The following is an 11,988-nucleotide window of genomic DNA, read 5'->3' as shown; positions in this document are numbered from 1 at the left end:
TATCTTGATTCTTCTCTCAATCGGCTACTAAAACACGTAAGCTGGCCAATTCCACCTCTATAGGAAGAAAAGCCTCTTGGCCATAGATGAGGTGAAATGGAGTATAGCCAAGTGACGTTCTGAATGAAGTCCTATATAGGCCGAAAGAGCTGCACTCAATTTTTTATCCCAAGCACGTGTACTTGCTTGGTAATTATCTTACAAATCAACCCATTCACTTTTTTTACCAAACCATTACACTGTGGTAGTAGGGAGTAGAATGCATGCGCTTGATTTTTAGCATTTCCATTAGCTCACCTACTAGATTGGCCCTAAAACTAGAACCCCGGCCAAAGATAATTACAAAGGCGTGCCAAACCTGGAACAAATGTTTTCAAACACAAAATTTTCCACTTCTTGGGCTGTGATCCTACTAGTTGCTGAAGCCTCTGCCCACCTCGTCATGTAGTCCACACCCATTATGATGTATTCCTTGCCATATTGAGTTCATGGGAGTAGCTCTATTGCATCAATCCCACATTTCTCAAATGGGCCATATGTAGTTATGGGATTTTGTTCCTCATGCACTATCTTCCTTGGTCCAGCCTTTTGGCAATCATCACAAGTGCGGCACCAATGTTGTACATCTCAATGTAGACTAGGCCACACAAAACCGACTTGGAGAATCTTTCTGTTGGTTATTTCTTGAGAAAAATGTCCACCACAAACCCCCTCAGGACAGCTTTTAATCACATCCATAATCTCCTTTGCTGTTGGCAACCTTCTAAGCACTGCATCCTTTCCTTTGCAATACAACACATCATTTATCAAGTGGTATTTAGTGGCCTTAGTAGCTTGCCACCTTTTCTCACTCTTACTCATATGTGTAGATGCCTCACCATGCTCATGAAAATAAAGCACATCTTGTAGTTGAAACTTACCCTGAAACAAGGGAATCTTTGTTGTAATCATGCCCACCATTACCTCTTTCAATTTCTTAGCTGCTAGAGCACCTGCGTCGCCATTTGTGTGCCTTGGCACAAAATAGATTTGGGCTTTTTGTAGCTTCCTCATGAGAGTTTTAGCTTCTCTCATTTTCACTGCTAAGTTATCATTTTTACAAGTCCATATTCCTTTCATTTGCTTAACAATTAGCATAGAATCTCCAAAAACATTAAGTCGAGTGACACCATGTGAGAGACACCACCTCAAACCTAAAAGCAAGGCTTGATATTTTGCCTCATTGTCAGAATGGACATCCTACATCCTCCAAGCTGATACATTCTCCATAAAGTTTTTCACCTTCGGGACTGAACACCACTATTCCTGCTGCCGCTCTCTCTTTAATACGCTTGTACGCCCCATTCAAGTAGAGGGCATGGGCATTCTTCACCCGTGGCGGGTCCTCAACAGGAGGTGTCTCCTCTTTTACCTTTCCCTTCTCTTTTTCCTTCTTTTGATAGTCAACAAATGAGCTAGGCATGCTCGAGTAGAATCCTCCACCTTGAAGGTATAGTCAAACTCTTGGAGTTATATCACCCACTTAGTGATTCTGGCTGAAACATCCATGTGTTGTAAGGCATAGGGAAAATGCTCTTTTGTCGTGATCATTGTGAATAGCCTAGGGAGAAGATAAGGACAAAAATTTCTTACAGCAAACATTAGAGACAAAACCATCACCTCCACCATCTTGTACCCTCGTTCTGATGCTGTCGTTACTCTGCTAAAAAAGTAAATCAGCCTCATCACGCCAGTTTTAGCATCCTTTTGTATTGGTGCTTTTCCTAGAACATCTTTCCCAAAACTCGAGTTGAAAAAAAACCCTTGATCTTAGCAAGGCTGTAAAATTATAGGAAGATGCTGAGAGCCTTCTTTACCTCGTGAAAGCACCTTTCGCTTTCGTCACTCCACAGGAACTCCTCAAAGTGGGACAATTGTTATAATGGAAATACTAATTGGGAGAGGAGATGAATGAACTGCCCCATATATCGCACCTTCTGAATGAAAGAGATTAGTTGCTTCACAGAAGATGGTGACAGCACCGCCAATAGGGCCTTAATTTTGTTTGGATCCGCTTCAATGCCCCTCTCACTTATGACATGCCCTAACAGAGTTACACTACTTTCACCAATATGACACTTCTCATGGTTTAGCTACCCTCCCATTTGTGCGAGGTGGTTGAAACATTCATCCATCTTTCCTAAATGTAGAGCCTTAGAGATATAAATACAAAAATCATCAATAAAGACCCTGATGGACTTACCAAAATATGTTTGGAAGACATAATTCATGAATCGTTGGAAGGTAGCCAGGGCATTTGTTAATCCAAATGGCCTTACTTTGTAAGAAAAATACCCCCAAGGTGTGATGAAGGTGGTCTTCTATTGATCCTCCTCAGCTATTCAAATCTAAAAATAACCTGAATACCCATCATAAACAGTATATCTCTCATGCCCGGCCACCTCGTTGAGTATTTTATCCTGAAAGAGAAGAGGAAAGTGATCTCTCTTTATTGCAACATTTAGCGGCTTGTAGTCCACACAAATCCTCACTTTTTCATTCTTCTTGGGTGTTACCACTACAGGTGAAACCCACTCTGAGTCCCCTATTGGATAGATGAAACCTACCTTCAAAAGTCGTTGCACCTCTGTGAGTAGAGTATTTCGTTGAGCTACTCCCAATCGTCATAGTCACTGTACCACTGGCCTTGCTCCCTCTTTTAGATTAATGTGACGTTGTACTGTTGTCACACTTATGATATGTTCATAATCAGAAATAAAAAGTGCAGAGTGTTTTATCACCACTTCCATGTAGGTTTCCTTCTCCTCAATTGATAGATCCTTAGCCAACATTTTCTGTAACCCCTCCTTTTCGACGTTTGGAAGCTGCTACGGAATTTCACTACTAGAAGGCCCTTTTAATGTAATCCCCATCACTTCTAGAGAGCTCTCTTCCTCCTCATTAGAAGACTCCCCCTCTTTCGTAGATGACCAATCCTCGCTAGAACTCCATTCATCAGCGGTGGTCTTTAACACAAGATCCTCTTGTCGGCCCTCCTTCATGTTGTAGATAGTGCTCTTCCATTTTTTCTGCAGCCCCTTTTGTAGCCTTAGCTCTAAAGCCCCTGTCTCCCAATATTTTCTGGCTTTCATTCCCATTAGCCATGGTCGCCCGAGAATGAGTGGATAGCCATTCCCCTTCACTAGCATCATATACATGTCAAGCTCCAATTGCACTCCACACACCTTTACCTTGACTTTCTTTATAACTCCCAAACAAATTACTACTATGTTGTTAGCCATTTTGGCCCCAAATTCAGTAGTTTCATTTACCTCTAATCCCAAACGATCCATCAACTTTTCTGCCATGACACAAATCTCTGCACCTCCATCCACATATATCTTTGATACTCTCTGCCCATTGATTTCGGCTTCCACTAGAGGCACAATATCTTTCGTCTTTCTAGCCTAGATTGCATTCACGTGTCTATTCTTCATGGGTCTAATGCTTATCATCTTTGACCATTGTTCACGCATTGTTGAAGATAGATGTAGTAATTGTGGCCATGAAAATTTTGGCCCTTGATTCCTCACATCAGTAAGAAAATCATAAGCTCTAGTACCTTTACCCAGGGAAAAATCATCTAGTTGAGTGTGTCGATGTGAGTGAGCTCTCCCATTTTTACTGCTGCGTGTCTTTGCACCCTTTGAAGACTCTGCCTCCTCTTCCATAATTTCAACCTCCTCTAGTAGTGTAGGCTCCAACCTCTCAATTCTGCAGGCTTTCTTCACCGGCACTGCTTCAACCTCTCCTACTTTGGCCTTCTCTTTGTTGACATCACTATCATTCAAACTAATCATCCTCATATCATGATTCTCTAGCGACTGGACAGGCAAGGGCGACACCTCTACAAGTGGTTGAGGATGATGGAGAACTTGAACTGGTAGTGGAGGTCTTGGATTCAATGGAACAAGCCTCTCCCTAGGTGGTGTCACTTGTTGTCCCCTCCTTCTTGGTTGGAACCCATTTCTTGGCAAGTGCCTCGGATGAGGAAAAAAAGTACATACCATAGCCTTCTCCCCACAATTATAGCAAATATACTCTAATTCTTGTCTCTTGGACGTGGATTGCCTTCATTTGTGAGGGGAGGGGGCCGTACTCCTTGCACCAAATTCAATGAAAGGCTTTCAAGTTGATTAGTAATGCGTTGTAGGAGGTCTTATTGTGGCATCTCTGGTTCAAGTGGGGCCTTTGCTATTTTTCTAGGCCTTGGCATAGTTGGTAAAACCTACATGGGCTCAACTCCCTCCTTCAACTGAGATTGATACTTCAATATTCTATCTTTCTCCCCAGCATAAGTGACCGATTCTTCATAGGATGTGGGAAACTTTCCTTTGACCTTCTTCCTTAGTAGAGGGTGGAGTCCGGCCAGAAAACAATATTTCTTAAGGAAATCAAGTACTTTCTCTCCCTTGGCTAAGGAGGTTGTCCATTTATCCCATAATTCTATAAACATGCCTTCATATGCTTGGTACTCCCCTAGTAAGGTTTGGCAAAGATCTAGGAGCTATCTCCGAATATCTTCAGGAGGCTTTGTATCTTGGCACTCATGCATGAATGCGGTCTTGAGATCCTCCCAGTTACCCCTTGTAGCCTCCGGGAGGGCTTGATACCACACTCGAGAATCGCCCTTTATAGATAAAGAGAAGGCTCTGAGAGCGGAGTTTTGAGCCTGGGATGAGCCAAAAATTTGCCAAAAATTTGAGAATTTAGAGGAAAAATATTCAACATCGAAGGCGGTGGCTCTAGCTAGGACGATTTTAAGCACCAAGTGAAAGACGACTTTTAAAAGACGCCCGAGCGACACTTGTAAATTTTTTATAATTATTCTAACTATCATGTGGGTTGTCAGGAGTTGCTAGTCAATGCAGGATGTCAAGCCAGATGCACAAAAATTTACAACACTCGAATCGAAGCCGGAACAAGGAAGGAGCCAAGGATCAGTCAAGATATGAAAGGGTGGACACTTGGGAGGCCAAATTGTGCATTACCTTTGGGAGCTTGACCCCCCTCCTCAAATTTTTTAACCAACAAGATGAAAAAAACGTGAGCATGAAGAAGGCAACGTGATGCTGTTTGCGCCCGATTTTTTCGCTTGATGCCATCATGATGGAGATGCCTGCCTGCAAACAACCTATGCAATCGATCATCCTTCACTCGTCCAATGGTGGCCTGAATGAAGAGAGCCAATTCTAGTCTTTCTCTCTCCTCCCTCTCTCTCCCCTCAGGGGCTGTTCTTGTGTGCAAGAGGAAAATGAAGAATGGTGAAGGAAAGCTTGTCCGGTTGGCACCAGATTGCTCCCGGATTAATGTAGACATAAAGATTGCTGATTATGAAGATGTTGGACATTGAATGTGGGCTGACCCATAGTCCCGCACCAAAACCGAGATCTCGAGACACAAAGCCTAAGCAGTAATTCAAATTTTATGAAGAAAAAATGAGTTTTTATGCTATTTGGTTGATGAAACATTGTTTGCATGGGCTGATTATGCATTATGATGTTGTTTTCTATGAGTTTTATCAATTTATAATCTGAAAATTAGAAAATCATAAGTGATATGGTTGAAATTAATGGTATAAAACTCAAAAAACACGTGTTTAAGGGGTAAAAACGGGATTTTTGCAAAATAAATAGGAAATATGAGACATAATACCTATAAAACCATGAAATTTTGCTGTCAAGGAACCTAAGAGCCACAACCCATAATTAATCTTAATTTTTAGTCATTTTTTATTGAAGAAAATAGAGAAAAAATACAAAAAATTGTGAAAAATGGGTTTTAAATGGGAAAAAATAAGGAAACGGCAAAAGGAAATTTCCAAAAAATTACATGTGTGTTTGTGTAATGTATAATGAAGGTAGAGCATGAGCTTGGCCTCGGTTTACCCTCGCTTCTATGTTTTTGTTCATGTTTATCGCTTTCTTTATAAGGAAAAGCACGTAAAATGACTCTTTCACCTATCAACGAATGCAAAACATTAAATGGTAGGGTGAGAGGGGAGGTTGAGCGTCAAAATATCAACTAAAATCTAGTTTATGTGTTGCATCATACCTATAGGACGTTGTTTTAAAATAAAGGGGAAGGCAGCATGAGCATGAGGCTCGGTGTCTCTCCTCGTTTCAGTACATAAACGCTAGCATGGAAATCATGAAAAGATTGGTTTCCCACGATACACAATGCCGATTTTCTTCTGTTTGTGCACTAAACCACTCACATTATGTACTATGCATAGTTCATGGTATCAAAGGAAAAGCTCCTGGACTACATAACAATTGTTTTCTTAGGACTTTGACTCACGATTGAGAGTGTAAGGTTATCCCTTGCCGTAGGATAGAGGGTCGGTTTCCTAAGGGATGTTAAGTGAGGAAACATAGTATATCTCTTGGACGAGAAATATAAAAAAGAGGAGTTTGTGTTCGTTTATGTTATATGTTGAGCAGCGCATCAAGGGGCCAATTCCTACGATGTAGGAGAGCTGCAGTGGGGCCGCAGTGTTTCTACCGAGAGGTTGCCTCCATGTATGTATGTGATTGTGGCATTGCCGATATGTATGGGTTCTCCTTCTGTGGAGTTTATAGAGAGGGAAACGTTGGAATACAAAACTATAAACTATAAATGCATAAATTAGGCTTTAGGACAGTTTGTTCTTTAGCATTAGATTGACGCTCCTACTCCGCGAGGCAGTGAGGGTGTTTGTGTGTCATGAGCATGAGGTCTAGCTAGTGCCATAACCAATGCTAGCCCATTTCAGGTCCCATCAGTGGTGCATATGCCGAGAGCTACCAACAAGTGGTGGTTCTCGAATCTAGGGTTTTTAGGGACCAAGAAAGTTGGTTTATGTCCTCTGACAAGGACCGTCAAGCCGAAATACGAAAAGCAGAACGTATTGAGAGGGCTAGATGGTGGTTGGAGATCATAAGTCACTATTCTCCTCAAAGGAGTAGCTCGATACGCATAAGAGGCACTGGTATTAGTAACCCAACTGCTACACATAGTCCTTTAGGTGTAGGAGGAAGCGTAAGTTCTTCCTCTCTTCCACCAAGTCAAGCCACTTCAGGTGGGGGTGTGATTCCATCATTTTAAGCTCCTATTGCCAATTTGATGAAGCATTACACCGACATGATTTCTGAACAATATCAGAAAATAGCTGTTGACGTCAATTTCTTGAAGAAGCAGTAGAATCTGATAGGGAGTCGACTCCTTAAAGAAGGTGGTCCCTCAAGATTCAGTTGTAAGTGGTGTGGCGGATAATATTTTCCTAGAAATTGTCCAAATGTTAAATGTGATATTTGTGGAAAGTCGGGCCACTTAGCCGCTACCTCTTGGAGTAAGATTAGTTCCCTCCAACAAGGGAGTAAACAGCCAGGTCCAGTTAATCATAGAGCACAAGGTAATAACCTGCAGCAAAATGATGGACCAAGACAAATGCTGCAAAGGGAAAAGACTACGATAGAAGAGTTGCCACAAGGCAATGGAGTCAGCCTTATCGAGGCTGTACGCATCAATGACAGTGAAACTTCTAACCTACGAGCCATGATAAGAGGCCAAAAGGCTAAAGAGTTTGATAAAGATAATGCAAAACCGGTCGAGGAAAACCCTAAGCAAGGGGATAAGGGGACGCAAGTCAAGAATCCTAGCGTGGAAGGGGGACCTCTAAGGCTTGTTGACAGGAAAATCGATCCTAAGAAGGATGAGGAAGTACCAAGAAAGAAGGCAAGAGCTAAAAAAGAAGCAGCAAAGCCGGTCCTGAGACCAAAAGAAAGAATGGTCTGGCGAGAAAAGAGAGCTTTGGCTACCTATCATGATTTTGATTTAGCAAGTTTTCTTTGCGAAGTCAAACCAGATATAAACCTCTTACAATTGATTAAATTATCTCTAGGAGTATGCAAGAAATTTAAGAAGATCCTGCGTATCGAGTATATTGTAGAACCTTTGGGCATAGCACGAGTAGGGGAAGATTGGTTTGATCATGCTGAAAAGAATTGCCCTAGGGTTCCAGTATATGTGGATGGAATATTAGTGGTTCATGCTATTGTAGACACTTGGTCCTACGTCAATATCATGAGTTCAGAGTTGATGGAGAGGTTGGGTCTAGGCATCCAAAAAGATAGCTCCACCCTTCTTAGAATGGCTGATAACAGTCTAAGGCAACCAGAAGGTTGTGTTACTAAAGTCCATGTTACAGTTGCAAGTGTAGAATGCTTCTTGGACTTTAGGGTGATAAGATTTGCAGGACGTCCTAGCTATCGAGTTTTGCTAGGTAGGCCTTGGATCTTACGAAAAGATTGTCAAGTCGATATACCCACCGGTCGAGTGGTTCTAAGTAGAGGTGCTAATCGAGTAATAGTTGATGCTTACCCTCAGTCTCCTCAGAGTGAGAGAGCTGCTTTATCCTCTATTGAATTAGAGACAGCAGATGATCCATCTGGTAGTGAGACATCATCCAGTGATGAATCTAAAGAAGGGTCCACTACAGAGGATATTTATCAGGTAACTCTAAATGAGCCAATAGAGCCGCAAGATAGGATAAGAGATGCGGATGTGATTGAGTTAGTCCTTGGCACGCTGAATGATTCGCAGCCAATTAAATTTTGTTCCATGCTCAGTTTAGCACAAAGAGAGGACCATGTGTCCTTGATTCAAGAATTCCGCGACATCTTTGCTTGGAGTTATGATGAGCTGAGAGGTATTCCTCCCAGCCTTGCCGTTCATACTATTCATGTAAAAGAAGGCAGTCGTCCTGTGTGTTAGAAAGTAAGGCATATGCCTTTTGAATTGAGGGACGAGCTGTTTGAGGAGTTACAGAAGTTAAGAAAAGCTGGTTTAATCTTCCCTGTACAGCACACGGAATGGTGTTCACCAGTTATTATCAGGAAGAAGAAAAATAACCAAATCCGAATATGTGTAGATTTTAAAGAGCTGAATAAGCATACGGTTAAGGATTACTACCCATTGCCGTTTATTGACCAGATTTTGGATCAATTAGCGGGTAAGGAAATATATTCGTTTATGGATTGCTTTGCAGGATACAACCAAAATGGCAATTGTAGAAGAGGACAAGTTAAAAATGACTTTTATTACTGTCTTTGGTACTTTTGCATACCATGTGATCACCTTTGGTTTGTACAAAATGCACCTGGATCATGGCAACGAACAACAGAGAAGACCTTTGGTGACATCTCCCCAGATGAATTGAAAGTATTTATCGATGACCTGGGGGCAGCCGTTGTAAGGGAAAGGATGTTGATTATTTTAAGAAAGTGCTTTGAGCGCTACAGACAATTTTGTATTGCTCTTAACCCACGGAAGTGTGTCTTTGGAGTGCCTTATGGGGTATTGCTAGGTCATGTGATCAGTTCAGTCGGGATTGCAACTGACCTTGAAAAGATCAAGGTAATAATTGTTATGAGTCCACCACGCACTCCAAAAGAGGTACATAGCTTTCTGTCATCGATAGGGTACTATCGGAGGTTTATAAATTCCTTGGTAAAAAGGACATTGCCATTAACGAATTTATTATCCTTTAGCTATCTGTTTGAATGGAGCGACCCTTGTAAGGTAGCTTTTGAGGATGTGAAACAGGAGCTGTTAAAAACACTAGTCTTAAAAGAACCTAAAAGAGGTGAGGTATTTTATATATTTTTAGCAGCCACCATGCATAGTATCAGCCTGCTGTTTAGCCCAAATTTGGAAGGAAAAGTGGTATCATCCGATAGCTTTTGCTAGTCGAAAATTGAGCATTTCAGAAAATAACTACACCTACATGGAGAAGTTGTGTCTTGAGATGGTCTTTGGGACTAAGAAATTCAGGTACTACATCATCTATGAGAAGGTAGTGTTCTATACGAAGGTGGAAGGGCTTAGGTTGCTTATGAACAAGCTGCAACCGCCTGATTGTTTGGCAAAGTGGTTAATCACTTTGCAGGAGTTCAATTATGAGATTAAGAGTAAGCCACCAAGGTTTCAGGGTATTGTGGAATGCCTTGTGGATTTCGAGGAGTCGAAAGAGACTTTGGCTGAAGGAAGTGATATTGAAGAAATGTTTAAAATTGATACAGCTTCTATCCCATCTTGATATGCTGCTATTACACATTATCTATCAATAGGGGAGATTGAAGTTGGTTTATCGAAATCTGAAAAGAGGAAAATTAAACAACAGGCTTTGAAGTTTTCCTTGATCGCAGGAATACTATATCGGTAGGGTGTTGATGATATCTACCACCGATGTGTGATGCTTGACGAGGTTCCTTTTATTTTGGAAGAGTGCCATGACTCTGCATGTGGAGGGCACTTTGTGGGATGGTTGACGGCACAGAAAGCTTTAAGAGCTAGATATTGGTGGCCATCCATCTTCCAAGATGCCTTTGAGTACGTTAAGAGATGTGATACTTGTCAAAGACATGACAGTACAGAGAATAGGAAACACCCACTTACGCCTATCATGGTTGTCCTTCCATTTGAGAAGTGGAGCATTGACTTTGTGGGTCCTATCACCCCGTTGTCTACTACCCAGAAGAGATACATTATAGTAGCAACTAATTATTTTACAAAATGGTCAGAAGCGCAGGTGACGAGGCTGGACAATGCAAAAGAGACTGCAAGTTTCCTTTTAGAGTAGATTATCTGCCGTTTCGGTCCATTAAAGGAACTAGTGTCGGGGACCGTGGAACCCACTTTTTGAATAAAGTGATCAAAAGTTTGACTGAAGCTTGGCAAATCAAGCATAATAAAACAACCCCTTATAATCTGCAAGCAAATGGACAAGTTGAGAGTACTAATAAGCAGCTTGTGGGTATCTTGTCTAAAATAGTCTCTGAGAAGAAACGAGACTGGGACAAGAAGTTGTATGTGGCAGCATGGGCGTACAATACAACGTTCAAGCGGGCTACCTGCCATACTTAATTTAAATTGGTTTATGGGGAAGAGTGTGTGTTACCCCTTGAAATCGAGTTACCAACCATACGGTTTGCAATTAACCACTCTTTGGGAGATGAGGATTCACTCTTTGAACGTTTCATGACCATAGCCCACCTGGATGAGTTGAAATTGCAGAGCTTATTACATCAGGAGGTAGCTAAACGTCGGATGAAGCAGTTGCATGACCTTAAAGCAAAGAAGTATACCTTTAAAAAATGGCAATTATTTTTGTATTATGATGCTCGTAGGGAGCTGTTTCGAAGGAAGCTGGAACCTAAATGGGATGGCCCCTACAAGATTGTCAGGCTAGGGAAAAATAGGTCTATTCTACTAACTGATCTATAGGGAGTAGAGTTTAACAATAAGGTTAATCTTAATAAGATTAAACCTTATTATTTCTAAGTATGCTAATACAGTAAAACGCATTGCAGGTCCATGCTGGGGATGATTTGAGACCTGCAAAAGAGCTTAAAGCTGGTTGATGGGGCAGCTAATTCCTTATTTGGAGCACCCATGTCTGGAGCAGAGATACCATCAGGGGAAACTCATCTGGTGGAGCAAAGGATACAAAGTGATTGAGCAAGAAGACGGAACCTTTGTGTGGGAGATCAAATTCTTCTACCATCACTGCTTACGAATGTTGACAAGTATCCCTGTTGAGTTTAATGAAGAAGGTGGGAAGGGGCCGTCAGTTCATCCTCTCAACATGCTAAATTTTGACTATCATAATTACGAGTAGAGGAGTTCGTAATGGTAGGCTATGTAAACCCATTGTGGACGTACACATTATATTTTGACGGAGCGTCCAGGGGCCCTAATAAAAAAGGGAGTATTGGAGTATTAATCCGAGATCCCCGACGTAGAGTTACGATGAAGTTAACTGCTTATCTCGGGGTAGGATTCACTAACAATATGGTGGAGCATAAAGTCTTGATTATGGGACTGCATATTGCCAAACAAGGTGGTATTCGGCGATTGTTAGTAAAAGGGGATTCCCAGTTGATCCTGAATCAGCTAGATGGGACATAC

This window comes from Lygodium microphyllum, chromosome 1 (assembly GCF_053477565.2).
Source record: "Lygodium microphyllum isolate KBCC chromosome 1, Lygodium_microphyllum_v1.1.10, whole genome shotgun sequence".
NCBI classification, from domain to species: domain Eukaryota; kingdom Viridiplantae; phylum Streptophyta; class Polypodiopsida; order Schizaeales; family Lygodiaceae; genus Lygodium; species Lygodium microphyllum.
Note: the sequence above shows the minus strand (reverse complement) of the source record.